Source organism: Strix aluco, chromosome 9 (assembly GCF_031877795.1).
Source record: "Strix aluco isolate bStrAlu1 chromosome 9, bStrAlu1.hap1, whole genome shotgun sequence".
Taxonomy (NCBI): Eukaryota; Metazoa; Chordata; class Aves; order Strigiformes; family Strigidae; genus Strix; species Strix aluco.
In genome coordinates this window covers 13981690-14002831 of record NC_133939.1, presented here as the reverse complement: position 1 = coordinate 14002831, position 21142 = coordinate 13981690, and the positions used below count along the sequence as shown (strand labels likewise).

The window sequence follows — 21142 nt, the reverse complement described above, 5'->3', positions numbered from 1 at the left end:
TATGCACATCTCATGTTATTGGAAGATGCAAAGCTCCTTTGTTTTTTTTTCTCAGAGGCTTTTCTTAGCTACGGTTGCACAATGACATTCTGACATCATGGAGGTCAATGCAGATACTAAAGTGCTGTCGTCTTTAAGAAAAAAATAATTTTGAAATATTAAACCACAGCTGCAAAAATAATAATAATAATAATAAAAAAATGTACATCACCTACTTAACATCTTTTTGTTACCTTCCCAGATGAATAGCATGCACATTGTTCAGCCGCATACGTTAAATTGGTATCACCCTCTGCAGAGACTGCAAGAGTAATTGTGGGAAGTAGATTTTTATAAATGTTAAAAAAGGCTTATTTTCTGGAAAACTTCAAAATGCAATAATATTTTGCATGTATAATGAAAAATATGCAGAGAAAAAAGCATTAAAAACTGCTAATCTGAGGGGTTTTTAAATGCCTATTAAGCAAAACTGATTTTATTTTCACCGTGTCTCCAAAGGGAGAATAAGAGACCCGTGCCGCAGTCTACTATAACCTGAATTACCTTCCTAGAAGGCTAAACCATCAGGTGAGGTAAAATAAACCATAAGATCTACCTGTTTAGAGAGCAGAATCCCCTCCACACTATTTCAGTGACTTCTCCCAGCTTCCTTTCTCTCTACCTGCAAATACCGCAAGCTGATACGCAACACATCAACAGAATTGTGAAGATTAACATGTTAGCTCTGAAAATAGTTCACTGAAAGATTTCATTAGGTAAATATTATTTACCGTATCTATAAGTGAATATAAATGGTTTCTGGCCAAGTGCTGAAATAAATAGATCCTTGTGAGGCCAGATTTGTACAGAGAAGCGCTATCTTTAATTCGACCTGCCAATATAGCTGAGAAAGAAAGCAGCCAAATTTTCAGCCACATATTCTTTCTCGAGGAGCCTATGTACCCTATCATTTTTTTTTCCTAAAAGAGCACCTGTTTTTAAGGGTGAAAACTACCACCAAGTGGTGTGTTAAATCAGAAAATGTTGCACAGCAACAACTAGACGGCTGTATGTACGTATTCACTTCTTGTAAAAAATAGACAATCTGATTTTGCCTTTTTTCCTCTTCTTTGTTTTTTAATGATTAAATAGTTATCTATTTAATTTGGAGGTTTTTCTTTGGGAATTTATTTGGCATTTTGTTCCCTTTCATTTTAAAGGCTGGGAATGAGATGATCCTAACAGTCAGTGCTTTAAAATATTCAGAATCCCCTTCCATAAATAGCACATCTGTCACACAGAAAGGGAACCCAGCCAGCAGAAAGGCAGACCAGACCAGCAAAAACAACTGCTATTCCAATACATGATTACAAAATAAGTTAGGATTTTAGCAACCCTTTATTTGGATTTTTTTGTTTGTTTTGAGCTTTTTAAACTAAGAGCTGTCTGATTATACACATGCCACCATATATCAACTTAAAATTAAAAATTTAAATATGGCTTAATTTTGAGGGGTTTTTAATGTTCATCGCTTAGTCAACTGTTGTTTTGCTGATCGAGGATGCCAATTAAACTCAGACATCAGAGTGAAAAGAGTAGGCTTATTTTACTGTTAATAATTAAAGGATATAACCAAGTAATACAGAGAATAAGCAGTAAGAAAAATACAGAATAGTACACTTAATTATTACTACATATAGTTAATTATAGAAAATAAGAATAAGCAAGGTAATGCACCTAATCATTACTACACAATGGGGAGAATAGTGATTAAGAAAGATACATCACCACTTGCATACATCACCATCATCCAGATCCGCAGTCGCTGGGGAGCCCCAGTTGCAGTGAGGATTTGAAGTCCCTTTCCCTGCAAGTGGGAAGTCCTACGCGGTGCCTCCATCCGTAGGTGAGGCTTCCAAAGTCGCAACAAGAGGGTCCAGCCTTATATGTCAAAAATCAGCAAGTCAAAATGACTGGCACCTTCCTTTGAGCAGAAACATCTGGTTTCATCCTCCTGTTGGATTCTACCCAAGCCTGGCCAGGGCTCGGACGGGAGAACCAAGGGAGTTTCCAACAAGGCCAAACACTTGGGTTCTCAGCCTTGAACAAGGCCAGACAGAACCAAGAGAGTCTCTTTATCTACTTGGTTCTGTTCCCATAAAGTTTCCAACAAGGTCAGACACCTGGTTTCTCAGCCCTGAACAAGGCCATACAAGGAAAGTTGGATACATTCTCATGACATTTCATCCTTACAACTGATTATATTTTGTCTAAGCTACATCTTTCACTAATGAGCATACATATTTCTTTAATGATCAGATACCAATATTAAACGCTAATGGTAATACAGATTTCACTAATCAGCAGATATTAATAATGGATAGTGTTTGGTTGTGAGGTTCATCTAGAGGTCAACTTTGTTTCAAGGCCTATTATTCAGGTCCTAGCACTACAAATGTATACTATCAAGCTAGTCATGCCCTGTTTAAAACCACGGCAAAGCTCCTATAGATTTCAAGAAGGGAAGATTTGGGCCTTATGTAGCAGTCTTTCAGGTTTATGAGAATGTATGATACTACAATTTCAGAATCAAGTGAAAGGTTTGTTTAAAGACAATGATTTTCAGCAAAAGACAGATTTCAGCAGAGTGTCACAACAAATACATCCATTCTGCATTCTTGAGGTCGCCATTCTCATTCTCCCAGAGAAGTACTTATCTGGGAGAGACACAGCAAGGTGTTTTCGGTTGTGTGATTTAGGAAATAATAAAAGCCTGCTGGCAGTGAACGCAGCAGAGGAATAAACATCTCAGTGAACAGGGGAGTGAGCTTGTCTAAGTCTTTATGCATACCTCTTGCTTTAATGGACCATTTTCAGTGCTTAGTAATAATTTTCCAGGCTTAGATTTGCAATGATTTTGCCTCATAGTCAACATAATTTCAGTTCAGAAATCATATTCCAGGGCCTTCTACAGCTGCATGATACGTGGCACAGTAAATAAATATATTCAAAAAACTGCACTTGTAGGTTGCACAAATTAGGCCCAAATTTTCAAGGTAGAGATACATTAATATTGTATGTTATTCCTCAGTCAGAAACTTGGGACTTAAGCTCTAACCTGATTTGTGCCCAAACTGTTATAATCCCAAGGCACTGGCTCTCTTGATTCTTGACTTCAAAATTCCCTGCCTCTGCTGGGTCAGGACTAGCTCAGCCCATGCTTTTAGCTTGTGTCAGTTCTTTATTCAATCAGCTTAAAGTGAGGCCATTTCAAGTATTCTCACTGGATCTCAAAGGCCATTTGTGCCATAATCTTTCCCACTTTTCAAGCTTCCTACTTGTAAACGTGCTTCCTCTTCCTCTGTTTATCACCACTCGAGGGCAACAACATTTAATCTCTCCGCACATACTATAGCTTATCAAAATTGGTGAGGAATGAGAAGTCCCAAAGTCACATTGCATTGCAGCCTCCACCTTGTGGTATATGGCTTCTTAGAGGAAAAGTCCTAGTCCTCCAGGTTGATCATTTGGAGAGCCGAAGCAAAAGGAGATAGGCTGTGGAAAGAGAGACTCACTTAAAGTCCCTAAAACTCTACTGATTTTTGTCTGAAAGTATTACCACATCTTGTCATCCTTAGAAGTAAATACATGAGGGCAGTCTGATAGACTGGGAGCTCTGCCAAGGACCAACCTTGTAGCAGTAAATATCTGGAAGAAGACTAGCAGACGTTGAGAAAAAAGTGACAAACACTTTCAATTTTGTATGGATCAGCTCACTTCTGTCTTGATTCAACATGGGCCCAAGCTGGACCAACAGAATAAATTGTCCCTCTAGCTACAGAAGACACCGTGGACATGGAAGTTATTCTTAATAATATATAAATGAATGAACAGACATACTATGCTTAGGTTCATTCTCACCTCGGTACTTATGTTTCGGGTTTTTTTAACTGTTTGTCAAGTAAACAAGAAACATACAGAAAATGAAGGATAGAATCAATCCCAGCCCTCAAGAAACTGTAGTCAACTGTACTGTGAAACCATCCTCACAAAGCAGTGACAAGGGGACATGAAGCACAGCTGGGAATCCAGGGTGGGTGTTTCCAAAAGTGCATACCAAAACTGGCTACAGCCTTTCAACAAACCTGCTCTTGGAACAACAGTTTCAGCCTCTGAATTTAGCTACATCAATTATATTTGTCTCATTCCACTAGTGCCATTGCAAAAAATACATTGTTGATGAATACTCAGTTTGAAATTAGAATTATTTTGGAAAAGACAAAACACACCCTTGATCATGAACTAAATTCTCTGACCTAACACTCACGTTCAGCAAAGCATCCATATGCCCAGACATTCAGGCTAGCAATGAACTCACTGGTCAAATGCCTTCTGTCCCAAATCCTACTGCTTACTACTTTCTTCAGTACTGAAACCTCAACTAGTTGTTGTTGGACAACAAGGCAGGGGGGGAAGGAGAAGAAAGGACTGATGATAGAACCTCAACAGTTTGCCTTTCTAGAGCCAAAGTAAAGCACTTTTATACCTAACCCAGCTAACATGCCCTGGGCTTCCATTTGTGCACACATCTAGCTCAAGTTGACCCAAGGATACAGACTAAATCAGTTGAGTGCTGACCGTTTTCCCAGGCTTTCCCGCAATTCCTTCTGTGTCTCTGTATGGCTAAGCAAATTCTTCCATTATTTGTTGGGACAGGAAACAGTTGTTCTTGGTTATTCCTATACATGGTTTACACACCTTCATTCTTAATTGCCACACTCACATGAACAAGCCATCAAAACTAATACCGAAGTGGTCTAAGACGCAAGTTCAAACTCCTGCTGTTCCTGTTAGATGGGGATGTTTTTCAGCACTACTGAATTAAAAGCAGAGCAGCATTTAAAGGCAATTCCACTTATAAAAGGCAAATACTGAGATTCTACAAAAATAGCAAATATCTGAATATTATGAAATGTATTCTGATATACTGCATTGTATCAATGTGTTATGAATCTGCATGGTGAAAAAGTATGGGCTTGCCTAAACGGAAGAATCACAGAGAAGTCATGTATTAAGGTATATTGAAGTGCTGTATATGCTTTTTGTGAAACACTTCTAACAGCCACTTACAGTCTAGTACTCTATAAACTATAAAATCTTTAAGGATTAGAACACCTGGGATTCACTGTAAACAAATGGTGAAGAGAATTTCTTTAAAAACTGTAAATCCATCCATAGAATATGAAGAAAGCGATGCCTTTATAGATATTTGCACTTACCTTTACAGGTTGTATTTCTGTATTTTCTGTGTAACGTGACACTCAAAATAGCAATAAAAAGTGGCTTTGTCTTGCTTTTTTCCTGAAGAGTCTTTAATTACTGATGAGCATGGTCTCTCCCTCTAATTATACCTCCTAAGGCCCTATTTGCTTTCTAAACTGCTGCCAGACACAATGCCAAAGGTTTCAAATTTCTATCTCCTATCACTCCTGGCTAATTTACCTGATTAGTGGATTTAGGTATTGTATTTTTAATGTGTTCCTATCAATTTTATTCTTCTCTGTACTAAATGGCACAACGTGCTTGATGCCATACCTACACTCTTCCTGTGCTTCCCTTGTGTTGATCAGCATTTCCATGTTCACATCACCTGCTTCTTTTCCTCCAGTTTTAAGGGGCAGAGTTTTCATTTAGAGTAACGGACTCAAAGATTTGATATGGAAAGAGGCTTCGCTTAGTCACATAACAGCCTGGAGAGAGATACAGTCATTTTAGCAAAATCATTAATACCAGACAGTAGACAAGGAGAGCAATAAGAATTAGGTTAAAAAAAAAGAAGTTTCTCAGAGCAGTCAACATAAAATCTATTCTTTGCAAAAGAAAGTTCAGCCATTTTACATCTTCAAATCACCAGAAAATTTCCTTTTATAAACTCCTGATTAGAGTTACTTCTGAAACATATGAATTTAAGCAGGATCAGTTTTGTGGACATGGTCTTTCTCAGTTATTGTTGGAGAGTTTTTTTCCATAAAGTTTCAGTAGGGACATTCAGCTATTTTGAAGAACAGACAGGATGAGAATAACACACATTTCTCATTATTAAAAAGAGTAAGAAATCAATTTTGAGTAATACAAGTGCAAGAACAAGCAGGGGTAGGAAGCTGAAGTATGTCAGCAGAAAAGAAAATGTTTTGGAAGTTCCAAAAAACCTGTTTAGCATTTGATAAAATCAAATGTCACATAATAGGATGGAGAAGTCTCACTTCCTAAAACCCATGGGTATAGATGACTGTCTCACAACTCCAAACAGTCTAACAAATGTAGAACCAAAGCAACAAAAACTCCATTTCAAGCTTACTTGCTCAAGCTTAGCTATCCCTTACGCTGCTAAGTGTGGGCTGCTCAAACCATTTCTCCCACCCAGTTCAGTTGTGAGGCTTGTTCCTTTGCTTTTCATCTGCTCCTGACAAATGGGAGGGGAGTTCTAAGCCTTTGTCTTCCAGCTGTTAACCTGGTATATGTAACCAAAACCCAAGAGTATTAACTATGAACCTCAGACTACTTTTCCTCCAATGGTACAGATTGAGTTTTGTCTACTACCACTCTCTTACACTGCCATCATTTCCACGGTTAAGGACTATTTATATTCCCAACTAGACAGGTACCTCAATTTAAGAAAGCTGTTCTACACATCGCAGCTCTTTGAAGTCTGAATTAGTTCAGCTGGAACCGAGGTCAGTGTAAATGAGGCCCTGTTTGAAAAGCTTTCAGACCTAAATCACTTACGAAATTACATCATTTCTCTTCGTACAAACTCTGCAGCTCTTCCATGTTTCAGAACTGAAACTGTTCTCCTGATGGTATGAATGAGTCAGGAAGAGAAATAGAAACACTAACAGAAAGTTTTATCCCATTAAGTCCTTAGGAATTTCAGTGAAATTTTAGGACTAAAGCTACAGAGCAATGGTAGTGCTTTGTTAGAGTGCAGTTGTACAAAAGGCTCTATTAACAATAATAATACACTTTTACAGAATGTTTTATCCAACAATCTCAGAGATCATTACAAACATTAATTGAGCCTAACTATAGCCTGCAATAAATTAGCATTATTATGCTAATTTTATGGATGGAAAGAGAAAAAGACAGAGAGGTTAAGTGATTCACTCAGGAACAGAACCCAGAACTACGTGCACAAGTGGGTTATCCCAACCAAGAAGAATTGTTGTCAGACAAATTGAAGTGGGATGTCAGAGACGAACATTATAAAAGGCTTCCAAAACCATGATATAATTAGTCTGAGGAAGTGCTCACCAGACAAGGAAAGAGTGTTGCTGTGGACTAACAGCAGGTAAGTTTCTTTCATTTGTTCTTTTATTTTGTAATTTTCACTGGACCTTTGCAGGATCATTCATAAGCACCAAGAATTTTTTACTGGTTATGTTGATTTACTGAGGTGCAAATCTAAAAGTGGAGGATATTTTTAGTAACGGCCATTAGGCGTGAATCAATCATCTGTGTTATTCACATTATTTATGACTTCAAAGGAGGACAGCATGACTGTATCCACTTTTCTTTAAAACATCAAGCTGCATATAGAAAGAAGGGCAAAACAATTAAAATAATAATATGTCTCTCCAAGTACCATTCCAATCTCCTTCAACACTTTCCGCTCTTGGAAAAAAAAAAAAAAACAGCTTTTCAGATTCCTTTCCTTACTGAATATCCTGGAAAACACTTAATCTGGCACTCATTAACCTTAATCTGATTTAATATAGCTCACAACAAGATGTACAACCGTTTAATCTTTACCAAGCATCAGGGACTCTATTCCAGACAAAAATAATCTTTGTTTCTTCCACCCTTGATACCATTCATTATTTGCTCCTTACTTATACTGGCAGTTTGTTTCACATGCCTGCTTGGTTTTACTACCCTTTAGACTGTCTTTTCAATGATTCCTTATATGTCCGTAATATTTGATAAATTCTGGAACTTCAGAATTTTCTAGAATACCATAATCTTTATGTGAATGTATCTTGTTAGTCCCAAAGCAAATAATTTTAATTAAGTCCTTAACAGATTCCTCAATATTAATGGCAGAAAGCAAATGTTCTCTTATGAATATCCAACCATTAGTAATAAGTAATTTATGAAATGTGTTTTTCCCCTACAACATACTGGATAAATTCTTGTTGATTACCGTTTTCTCTCTTCATTAATCTTCTTAGAGGTTTCTTACCTGCTTATGTTGAAGATGATACATTTTATTTGCTGGGCAGTTCTGGCTTTATCAGTTCTTATGAAAACTTTCCCTCCTTCCTCATTTACCAAAAATTAAGTTAGCGTAACACAAGAGCTGGATACCGAAGATATGGAGCAGATCCCGAGTAATCAACTGCAGCGCAAGCTTCCTCAGCATGCCTAAAGCCAGATCCAGAGAGAACACCTTAATGATCAAGAGCATAGCTTAATCTCCATTTCCATCTAATCACTATCTTCCCTGCTACAATTATGGTCAATGGTGAGAGCTTTTTCTTGGAGATCTCAGTTAGTGGGTTAAAGATTTCAGAAGTTAGTGTCTTCTGAACACAGCTGGTTCAGACACATACCAGTCATGACATTACTTGCATGCTGATTCTGATAGAAGACGACATTTGAAAAGAACAACAGAAATACTAGGCAGTACAAAAACCCAAAACAACCAATCAGTACTAAATGGGCTGATCCTCACATAAATACATTTGCAAAGTCAAGCACAGGACACTTAGGTTTTGACCTTCTCCTCATTCAGTATGAACTGAAAGTAAACCCTGTGCCCAGCACCTCTGGGTCTAGATGAATATGCTTGCTGCTTCGTCTACTTATGCAAGAAAGGCCTAAACAACCACAGCTATATCTACATTGCCAGTTGCAGGATGTAACTGCAGCAGCACCTTCATGCCTGAGCTAGTCTGGGTAGCGACAGAAAGGAAGACATGCCATCGCTCACTTCAGCCTAGGCCAATCTCACACTTTCCCAGGATCCCAGACAGACCTGGTGTGATCACCAGAACACCCCTAACCCTGGTGATCTTTCAGCCAGACTTCCACAAACACTTGAGGCTGAAGCTGTGTCAGCCACTCTTCTCAACACTAGGTGCTTGTTCCTGCCCCACGTAAATCCACGCCTTGTTTTCTTCAAGAACCAACTTCATTACATTTGTTTTGGTTCACTGCCTTGCTGCACAAAGGCTTGTGCTGGCACAAGGAAGAGGGGTGAGAACAAGTACCTGCCATTGAGGAAGAGGCAAGACTGCTTCTTTTGGGAAGCAGCTCCTGGAAGAGGTGACAACATCTTCATTGTTACTGCCACCTCTTAACACAGTCTTGTAATTAATTTAGACTGGTAGGAGCCAGTCAGAGACCACACTGCTACCAGTGCCTGGTCCTTGCCAGGGAACAGCGAGGGCTGGCAGCTCCCTAAGGGACAGCGAGATGTATCACAGCAAGTAAAGCAGAGGCATCACCAGACACTGTCCTACTGTCCTAAAATAAGGGAGCAGGGCAGGCTAGGGATAGTAGCCAGGGTCAAACCAGATCATCAGGCATGTTCATGGCAATGAGGCAGGTCCAGGGTCAGGCTGAGAAGTCAGTCTGCAGGTCAGGGGCAGACACAGCCCTGTGATTGCCAAGCAGGTCCATGGTGCCAGAGCAGGGCTGAGGTCAATCCAGGAAGCCAGTCTACAGGTCAGGATGAGACCCAACCTCGTAATCACCAGGCAGGACCATAGTGACAGAAGAGAGCCAAGGTCAGGCTAGGAAGTCAGTCCACAGGTCTGAGGTTGAGACAGTCCACAGTAACCCAGATCAACAGGACCTACAGACAGGCACAGGCGTGGCTGTGGTAGAAATAGGTACATCCAAACCGAAATAGAGGCCCTGGGCCCATAGGCGGGAGTGTGGGAGGAGGCCCCAGGTGGGGCCAAAAAAGGCTTATTAGTGCCTTCAGGGCCCTGACAGTTCTACTCTTTCCCCTTTCCCGTGTCCAGTTCCTCCCACCCTCCTTATGCTAGCCTTTGTGCTCAGACCAGCTCACCAGTTCAACTGAAAACTAACAGTCTTTTGTTAAGGTTATTTCTGGTTATATTAGTGAGCTCATCCATCTCACCACACTGCTGTATGACCACTAGAACCAGGGCTATGGAGGCAGCTGGAGCATGTGGCTTGGGTTTGAGAATCAATGGATGGTGGCAGAGGTGGTGGCAGTGTGGTCTAAGCGGGGTCTATGCCACTTCTGAAACTACACCCAGAGTTTTCTGGAATACCTTGGACATGGATTTTCATACTGCAATTACCTTCCAATTTCAGAGCAGGAATATTGCAAGTGTCACTGCTCATAGACATCATTATAGAATTGATTCTGTAAGTTAAGTTCTTTTTTTAGTTTATATAGCTCTGCTAGATGATCTATACGCAGCTGGACTAGATGATTGCTGTAGGTGCCTTCCAACTGAAATATTCTATTCTATTCTGTTCTATTCTATTTTACAGACACAGCTGTGGATGTACTTACATTTGCGTGAAAGTGCTAGAGGACACTCACCATCTCAAAGAGCATAGTATGGAGAAGAAACATTAAAATAAAGGAGAACCAGGCACGAGGAAGAAGAAAGGAAAAAGGAAACAATGTATTTTTTTTTAAAAAAATCAGAGCTTGCTTTTTCTTTCCACACCCTGTGTAATAACCCAGCAATGGAATGCAAATTAACATCCATGTCTTTTTAAACAATAGCCTTTGTGTTCCAAACCACACTGACAAAGCAGAACAATCCAAGCAAAACTTGCTCACAAAATCTTTTGCCAGCAATGTGCTAGCCAGCTTTGTTGGAAACATCTAATGCTGTGAGTGAATCTGTTTTGGAAAGTAATCATGTAAGTTCAACTTCTCTTCACTCAGCTGAGAATCCATTTACTTCTTTCTCAAGCTGAATTTCAATCTGTCACATCACTGCAAATTCAGTGAAGTCACTATGGTCCTGCTATAAGTGCTACTGAAGCTCTAGGCCTAGGAAGCCAGGCTGAACATATACCAGTAAGGCCATAACTTGCTTTTCCAGGATCTCTGTTATCAGTGAAAAATGCACTGAAAAGCACAGTGCTTCATTGTCAGAGACCACACTACTCACTGTGCTTGCGAATACAGAAAACAAGACATATCACCAAAACCTATCACTTTTTGATTTGAAGACACTGAAAGAGAATAATCATGATATACATGATGCCAGCTTTCCTTCAGAGTAGAAACACTAAAAGGTAAAAATATATATAAAAGCATGCTTTCTCCTGAAATACCTAAAATTTGGAAAGCTAATCCTATGATTGCAGTTACTGCCGGCAGATGTTAGCTCCTGTGGAAGAGGAGTCTATTTCTGGTCTATTAAACTGCTGTCTAGCCTCCACTCTATTTAGACCCAAGGACTGGTTTCCATCAGCATGTGTGAAATCTCCGAACCTATCTTTACATGTGGGCAAAACAGCACTGCCTGAGAGAGCTTCCTGGAACTAGTGCTGAAAAGCTTTGCAGGACAGTAGAACATCTGTAGTGAAGGCTAGCTTGAAGATACACCCCGAGGTGTTTCTATCTGCATTTCCCGAAATGATAACCCATCAACAGCTGCCGTCACTCTGAAATCCTCTGTATAAATCATCAGAAGATATCCTCTCCATTAACAATGAAAAATATATGAATATCATAACCAGCAATAACAATCATAATCCACCGAAGGGAAAAGGATCAGAACAAGGACAATCAGTCTCTATGTCTTTTTTCTACATGGCATATAGTTCTCAGCCATTGCAAGCCTGTGGTTACTCACCATGGGAAAGAAGGTTGGCTGCTTCTGCTGTTTGAGCTTCTCTGCTGCTATAAAATGGACCAATGTCTGGACAAATACAGCGGAAGAGCAGGAACAAAACAGCTAAAACATAAAAACACAACAAAGCAAAAGTAGCAATTTTAGAACTCTCATATGGGATAAGGGGAAAAAGTCAGAAATTAGTTACATCCCTCATTAGCTTTTGCCTACTTGACAAAAATTCCACTGGCATTACCCCTTACTTTCATGAGGAGCTCTATTGGAAAAAAGGATTTGATGCTTCTGGAATGTTTAGCATCTAGTTAAATATAACTTGCTGACCATATTTGTTTGAAAAGGTCTGTGGTTGCCTTAGCTTGTGGTCTATAATCACCTCACTAATGATTAAACTATGTGAAAATCTGGTATTACCTAAAGGTTTATCAACTGGAATTGAATTTAACTGTAAAGTCTGCCTTTAAAAGATACTGAAATTACTATGGTTATAACAGCCACCATAAATCTGCACTAGTGACTGAACTTAGGGCCATCTGCTCCTAGGGCTATAACCCCAAAGAAGCCACAGAAGGGGAAAACTGAGATCTGCTTCCTGGTATCAAGGGCAGCAAGTGCTTTTGAACAAGACACTCAGAAGAGAGATCCCCTCAATCACTCTACCCATGTTACCAAAATTCTGTAGAGATGACAGTTTCCACCACTATTCAGGTTTCAATTTGTGGTTATTCTAAATCTGGTACTGTATTTGCAGTGCAGTTAAGCGATACTCAGAACGGTCCGCTTCACACTGTGTTACGCCAGTCTTCAAACAGACACCACTTTTTTCCATCAGGTTGGACTTTCCCCACCCCCCTAGAGCAGGACTCTTCTCACCCGCTCTCTCCTCCCCTGTTTCAACACTGTGCATAACAGGATGAAATAAGAAAAGCAGCAGGAATTAAATTTATTTATGGTGAAAACAAAATTAATAATCAAAGACTGCATCTTTGTTGTTTTATTTTCTAGTATTTGTCTGAAATAATTTTTAACTTCCGTTGCTAATATGGACCTTTGGTATCATTATATAGTTGGTTTTCATATTTTTCCATGGCATTTCATGCTGAAATGTGTACATCTCTAGAAGACATGTTTTGTAGGTGTGAATGTTACAAAAAGCACTAGATTTAAATGTAGTAGAAGTAGCATGTTAGAAGGCTGTGTGTTGTGAAATTCAATTGTAGAAACTAGATGAACTTTAGGAATCATATTTGTTGGTTATAATATTTTGTTAGGTCTTATGAAACTAAGGAAACTTGTTATGCACCAACAATGCTGCTTGAAATCCCCTGACCTTTACCATCTTGATTTAAGGATCAAGAAATCGAATGAATAAAAGTGATTAATGGTAGTAATGAAGATAAGTATTGATAAATACATAATTAAATCAGACTGATCAATATAGTAAAATAAAAGGTATTTAGTTAAAGTAAAAATTGTAACTTAATAATCTTCTATATGTAGTGGTTAGTGGAAAATTTAAATTATGAAATACTTGCAATAGATTAACTTGGTGATTAAGAAGAAAACAGAAAAATAAATCTTAATGATAGGTACTGGCTAAGGTAACCTGCGAGAAGAAAGAACTGTTCTGGACAGAAGTGGTACAAGTTAAGCAAGAAGATGGGAATCAGCCAAGTAGAAATAGAGCATGAGCAAGGATAAGGGTCAACCAGCGAACATCGTGATGGAGACTACTGGAGACCACCAGAGGATCCCCGAAGGTTACTCAGAAACTTAAGTGCACATGTGAGAAGGACATTTACATATACTAATGAGTTCCAGGAAAAGTGTTGAATATGTTAATCATTTCTCGGAATAATGCTGAATATGTATGATTGGTTACTATACAAGTTTGGACTTTTGAGACAATTGGCGGGCACACACTTGAGGAAGAGCTATCCCCTGTGCGCCCGGCGCCGCAATAAAGAGTGCCTGCTTTCTAAAACTCACATTGAGTCTGAGAGGGTTTTCTAATACCGGCTTTACGGCAACATGACCATACAGTTCAGGGTTCATCTGTTGTTTCTGACATCCTGTGATGTTTTCTTCACCGAACACTAGGTTTAACCAAGCACTCGGGAACGTGCAGTCCCACCGCAGTCTGGAAGGCCCCGCAGAGCAGTGCAGCCCACGGCCCTCGCGGGGCTGTCCAGGGCACTAGTGAGCAGCACTGGGCTGGCAGCTCTGGGCAGGGGCCCGCCAGGCACCAGGCAGCAGTAGCCTCCAAGCAGGGCTCAGCTTACCCACAAACCTCAGGTCACTTCTTCCCAAGTCATTACTTGGATCCCATTCTCTCTGTTTACGCTATACTGTGAGGCAGGAAATGTTTTTTCCCCATCACACCTAAAATTCACAACTCATTTCAACTGGCAAAGTGTAGCTCATTATCAGCTGGCTTTAGTTTTCAGTTCCTGTGCAAATTGTGCTGTACTTACAATGACATTAAGCTAAAATAAATGCCAAGCTGAAAACAGCTTATCTGCTGCCTGATCACGGAAGAAATTGGCAAGTGGCTGGGCTCATACTTCCTCTTTTTTTTTTTTTTTTGTATTTTAGGTTTCAGTGGAGGATCTCATTGGCTCTTCTAAACTCACTGCTAAATAAGCAGTTTTCTTCTTCGCATTTTCATCTGCTTGTTAGATCTGCAGAAGTAAGATCACATACAGAAGGCCACTGCTTTCAAATTTAAATGTCACAAGATAAGCATATAAATACGTAGTGAATCATACAGTAATGCAGCAGTTACTGAAATTTTATCCTGAAGTACAGTGTAACTTTTTTCCTCATCACAGCATCATGGGATAGGATTCTGGGATCCTATTAGCAGAAAGAATATTAGCTTTTATTTTATTATTTTTTTAAATTTAAAAATAATTTTTAGTTTCACAAATGTATATCAAAGCTAAAGCAAGCATACCCTAAAAGGGTAAACATTAAAAGGCAAGTGAACACCAGATTAGCTTTCCTTTAGTTTTATAATCATTCAGAAGCTGACAACTCATTTTCTGGTGTACGTACTTATGAATGTGTCTCTTGGGGCTGAGAGTGCTGGAAAAATTTTCAACAAAAATTAGTCTAGTTTTTCAAATTTCTACATCTACATAGTCTCTCTAAAAATAAAAACCCGAAGATTTTATTAGCTTTACCTTACTCCAAAAGGCAACCTCTAGACTTTTCAGGGGATACAGTGACTGTGGGGAAGCAAGAGGTGAAAAATATGCATGTCCTTCCCTCAAGTACAGCACTTGCAGAGGTCCTACAAGAACAATGTATCAGGCTTGTTAGATCAAGAACTTACTGCTTTAAATAAATAAATAAATAAGGATTTGTATTCCTAATTTTAATGTATTTCAGCATTCAACTGTAAAGGGGACAAATTCACCAAAAAATGGTAGTTCACTAAAATCTTAATAAAACTTAATTGTTCTAAATGTAATGAGTAAAGACAAAACAGTGTACATCTTTTCAAATATTAAAAACAATTCCGATACTTGATTCTGCAAGTTGATTTTGTATTTGGAAAGGCTGTGGTCCCAACTTCACCGCTTTTGTTTTCCTAGCTAACAATAGGTACCCGCAGCTAGATTCCACTGTATTCTCTATAATCATCATTTTTACTACAGCCCAGTGAAAGTAGGTTTTAATTTCTTTTAAAATAAATCCTGTCTTAGATCTCCTTTTGCAAACCTGTAGCATTTTCACATGCCAACTCATATGCAGTCTTCTGCTTGATCTTGTTTCATCGTAAGCTTCATAGTAGTATGGCCATAAGGATATGAAAATTGTTAAAGTCAAACAGTTCAACTTCCTTTAAGTACCAGCCAGTGTCATAAAAACACTTTGTGCAGGAGCATCCCAGGCTTTTTTCTTTATTTTACAGTGCTGATGATCATAGTTTCTTAGAAGGTGCAAGAGCTAGAGTTTTACGTCTAGGAACAGCCACCTAACTCAGTAAGCTAAATAGCTGCGATGTCATTACTGTTTGCCATGCGGTGAGTAAGTGCACCAAGTCTTTGCCTGTTGAATAGCTTGGTTTGCAGCTCTGTGTTTCGCTGACCATAAACCACAGGGTTAAAGCATAGTGCAAACAACAAAACAAGAAAGGCTGATAAATGTAAAATAGTGTTATCAGGGTGTCTTCCCATAGCTGTTATCAGAAGTAGCAGAAGATGCAAACTCATCTGCAGCCCATGAATAATGATAGTTTTTCTGGCCTTTTTATTTGAGCTATTTAAATGGCCAGCATGTTTTCCTTCTCTGCAGAAGAGGCAGTAGCTAATTACAATGATGATTATAAGAACTACAATTAAAACAATTCCAGCTGTCCTGGCAAAAGTAGCTCCAAGCACAGTTGGCCAAGGAGGTTCTGTTTTGAATATATCTTCCGGCCTTTCTTTTATGCCTTCTATTAGTAACAGGCATATATCTTTAAGCTTTGTTATAATCCAAGCACTGATGGTGACTTGTTTCACTGAGTGCACCAGTGGTAAATATTGCAAAGGTCAGCACATGCAGCAAGACACTGGTTAAATGTCATCAGAGCAAAAGTTCTTCTACCACTTGCTCCTTGTACTTCAAAGATTATCCAGATTACAAATGGTGGAGTTCTCGTATCAAGTATTTGTACTGTATAACAGTCAGCACCAAGGTCACAGAAGAGGGAACAACAGAGGAGGTGATGTCACAGGAGAAAATACTGAACTTCTTTCTTCATTTGAAAGCATTTTCAAACTATCTTTGGTATTAGCAACTTAACTGAATTAATAAAATTGAAATCAACTGTATAAAGGGATGTTTTTTACTACATTTTCTATATGCAGCAACACTGAGAATGTTCATGATCTTGAAAGCCAGCTCCCAGGTCCTGTAACAAAAAAACACAATAAAACACCTGAAGGTAATAATTTGTACAGTGAGCTTGATGCTATTTTTCCCCACAACCACAAGTGCCGTTAGCAGCCATTCACACTAAGACAGCTTTGTCTGAATGCGTTTGTTAGCTGATTTTACTGCAACTTTTATGTGTGATATATTGGTTTTCATGGTTGAAAGAATATCATACCAGAACCTGTAAAGCATATCCTTAACTGTCTCCTTTTGATGGCCATTTAGCAGAAAGAAAAATATAGAGAGCATGGAAATGAAAAGTATCCTCATCATAAAAAGCACCATTTTTGATAGCTAAATTGATTAATTTGATATATTTCATAGGGCAAAGCAAGGAACAAACAAAGAGAGTAAGCTGCTCAATGAGCCTTCTTGATGGTCCCTCAATTGTCAGATGGGTAGTGCAGGGAAATAAACCTGCAATGCAATAACCCTAATGGCTAAAATACTGCAGCATCCAAAACCATGACTCTAGAATATTTCACAAGTACTACATTTACCAGAAAAATAAGGTACATTCATGGTAGTATCTATCTGGCACTTAGTATGACATAATGTGCTCTGAATGTTTGCTTTCAAATATCCAAACAGATGACAGTTCTGAACAGTATTTGAGATAAAGTTTTAGTCAGCAGGATATGATTTTTCATTTAAAGACAAATTGGCTTTGCCAATTGTCACTAGCAATTGGCTTTACCTAGCAACTTAACAAAAACCTCACATACAAAAAATCCATAAATATAAATGTTACGTGTACAGAGCCTTTGAAACTATTCTGTTGTAAGCATTGGTCCTCCACTGAAACCTAGCTGTCTCAGGGTCTTGTATTTCTGATATATGAATGCCTCCCCAACCTCTAACATTTTCTTAATTTTATGTAACTGCAGAATCTTTGCAATGCAGTCTTAAATGCTAGGTTTCCTTGAGGTAACTTGTAATTTATTTTGTGTTTGATTTTCAGGCATCTTTAATAGATGCTCCCTGCATTTAACCAAAGTATACATCACTGAGAAGACTGAATTTGATACCTGAGAACAGAGACAAGCACTCAAAAACAGGTATTTCAGAGGCAAGAAGGACACTGTAAATGATCTGAGGAGTCTCAGATTTTTTCTGTGTGATGATCAGTTAAGGAAGTATGCACGTATGCAGATACTACAGTTTAAGCATTTCGGAAGCAGGCAGGTAATTTCAGAGCATAAGTCCTGTTTTCAAAAGTCATATAATAACTTTGATGCAAGCTTTCATTTTGCTCATGGCTTGTTGTCGCTCAGCCATTAGCCAGAGGCTTACTACAGACAAGCAGGTTTCCCACCTAATATGGCTGCTTCTGAGGACACAGCAGCCTAATTTTTATTACATCTAGGATCAGCCTGTGGTTGATTGTTAGGTAACAGTAAGCCATAACACAGGTACTACATAGAGTTTCTGACTTGACAAAACAGTAAAGCTAGATTTTACATAGTTTACCTATAATTATCTTCTTCGAGAATACTTCTGAATGCAGACAGTATATGGATGGGGCATGGTTGGCATCTCCTTACTGAGTTTGCGTGGTTCAAGAAAATTACATTTAGTCTCCATAGACAGATGTGGCCTTTGAGCACATGGAGAAGAGAGAAGCATGCTTTAAAATGATCTACACGTTGCAAAAAGTTTTGAGAAAAACACAGAGTATAGGAAGTTTATTTTTATGAATATATCGGGGACAGACATTGTATGTGTACTTGCTTTTCACAAAAAGAGAAACATTAACATTTTTTATTTTATTTAAGCAAAAGGGAAAGCAGTGGCCAGTGACTGCAGCTTCCCTCAGGAGGCAGAGTCATCCCTTCCTGTCAACCTGTTAACACTAATGCCTCACTTCAGAGTCATGGCTCCAAAGCTTCAAACTGCTCCAGACAGGCCAGCTTCTGCTTTTACTGGGGCTCCGTGCAATTGTACAGCTTCAGTTCAACAGTGTCAATACTGGCATCTGGAGCTATTTTTAAAATGCTCTGCATTACCACAAACCAGCCTTCTGGTCTCCCAGAATAATCTGTTTAGCAAGTGGAGCATTTAGCTACTTCAGCCATAAAAAAAAATATATATATTTATGTACATAGAGTGCCTACTGTATATATATATATACACACATGGTAGGCACTCTATCTTCCATTTATTGTATAGAAGGATGACCTCACTGAAAGTATTCACTTAATAAGCAGAAAACTGCTATTGTTTTTGCTAGAATATGCAGAATAGACATAGTAAAATTAAACCACTATCTCCCGTGTTGTCAGGGGCCCTAGAAAGTCAGCTTTATATGTGCATAAATAACTAACGCTTTGCTTAGTCATTCATCTATCAGTGTATCTATGTATGGGCAAAAGGAAACAGTAGCTTAAGGGTCTTATCTGCAGTTTAGATCTGTATGCTGATTTAGATCAGTACGCAGGCATATTGTAAAATTTCAATTTATGAATTTTCACAGCTCTTGTAATGGAGTCATGAGGCCTGCTCATGCAAGTCTTTACCCACAACACAGTGAAGCATGGCTTCACACCCAGTGTGGGCAGCAGCTCCATGCTGCCTGCAGTGTGCCTAGTTGGCATTTAACAGGAACCTCAGGTCTGTGCTTAGATGTAAGATGGCTATTAGGATGTAGTCTGCAAAGTCAGAAGGATCGTTAACAGGGAATGATTAATATCAATGTGTCTTACCGCACCGAATCTTCTGAGAACAATACAAACTGATTCAATACAGACACTCAGCATTACCACACTACAGCAAAACTTTCACACACTACATATCCTTATACTACCTGTATGGTTAGAAATTCTTAGAGTGTTTTCACCTACCGTATTTATGCCACTCTTTGCAAAAGTGAAAAATTCTTTTGTTTAAAAAATGCAAGATTAAATGCATGGTCTGGGATTGTCACCAAACGGGATAAAAGACCTTATTGACACCAATGTGATGTAGATAAGCAGACACTTCTTTATTAATGGCTGGGTGTGCAGGGGAGTCGTCTCATCAACAACGCACACCTAACTCATGTAGCATGCTGATTATATGGGATAGAATGATGCATAGTAAACAGATTCTCATACATAGTCATATCAGTTCTTGTGAATAATTTTCCTAATCCCACCCCTTTCCAGTCATGCACATTTTGTCTTTAAATTGAGTCAAAGGGCTGCTTTTATGACCACCACGGACCACCAACTCAAAAGAAAGACCCTCCAATGTCCTTGTCTCAAGGACTTTGGCTCAGATTACAATTTCAACATGCTTCAAGGTCCCTTCACAATGTATCCTTTAGAACATCCTGGTCAACAGGGCAATAAATCGTCTGTACCAAACAGCCTAACAATAGTACCTGGTCATGAATCTTATTCTTTGAATAGAAATCTAGTTAATGATTATTACCAGCCCACGCAGCCTTAGCCTAGGACTTTACAAAGAACTTTGTAGCAGCATGACTAGTTGTATGGTTACTCTAAACTAAATACAGTATTTCTACGGCTTCTTAAAACATTACACTACTATTTTTTTTCAAACTATTATAAAACCCATACTCGTGTAAAATTCCATTTAATTGATTAGGCCTAACCATTCCTTATTTAAATCAGAATCACCAAAATCATTAAAATCAGCTCAAATTAATAACAAATCAGTAACAGGATGGCAGAGACTTGTTTGACTTGTTAGACCTATCAGAGCTTCCCCAGGATTTTCACTGGGAACTTGAGAGTTGAGGCACTGGGATGGAAACAGGATTTTGTTTTCATCTGCCACAAAAGAAATCACTGTCTATTGCTCTTATTTAGATTGGACTGGCTTTACACTAGTGTGACTATATTAGCGTAATAGTAATTATGTGTGGGTAAGAAATACTGAAACAAAGCCCCACAGGTTTTACTTGTCTGGCTGAAGAAAGAGGATTTCTGAGACACCGAAGTTTCAAGCCACCTTTGAGCTGTTCTTATTTGGTAGACTATTCAACTGTCAAAATAACCAAGAGCAGCATTGGGATCATCCTGGCAGACACTGAGAGCCAGATAACCCTAATTTAGCAGTTTCTCTAACATTTCATGGGCTTCACCATAACAATTCCAGGACATCTTGTAAGGTCTAGATTGTGTATCATTCAATGCCACACTGATACTTTTCTAGGATATTCTAGGAATATTTCTGTTATTCTAGGAAATTTTCTGTAGCCCTCTGCCATAAGTGAAGGAGCTTCCTGGTATAGAATAGAAGTCTTCATCTTGCAGATTTTCCAATATTAAAAAAGCTTAAAAAATGTTAACACTGAGTTTGATAAGAAATTAAAGCTGTTTGTGCATCAGCAATGTTTATACATGAAGCTAAAGCTTCATTTTAAAAGCATCAAAGATTTC

General features: G+C 38.7%; 1 long non-coding RNA gene across 1 annotated transcript; it reads right to left on the bottom strand.

Moving 5' to 3' along the window:
• Positions 1-8146: 8146 nt before the first annotated feature.
• LOC141927367 (uncharacterized) lies at positions 8147-15120 on the bottom strand. Its single transcript, XR_012624370.1, has 3 exons — positions 15017-15120; positions 11835-11936; positions 8147-8400 (listed from the first exon to the last, which is right to left on the bottom strand). It is a non-coding gene; the product is annotated as an uncharacterized LOC141927367 (long non-coding RNA).
• Between the last annotated feature and the right edge of the window lie 6022 nt (positions 15121-21142).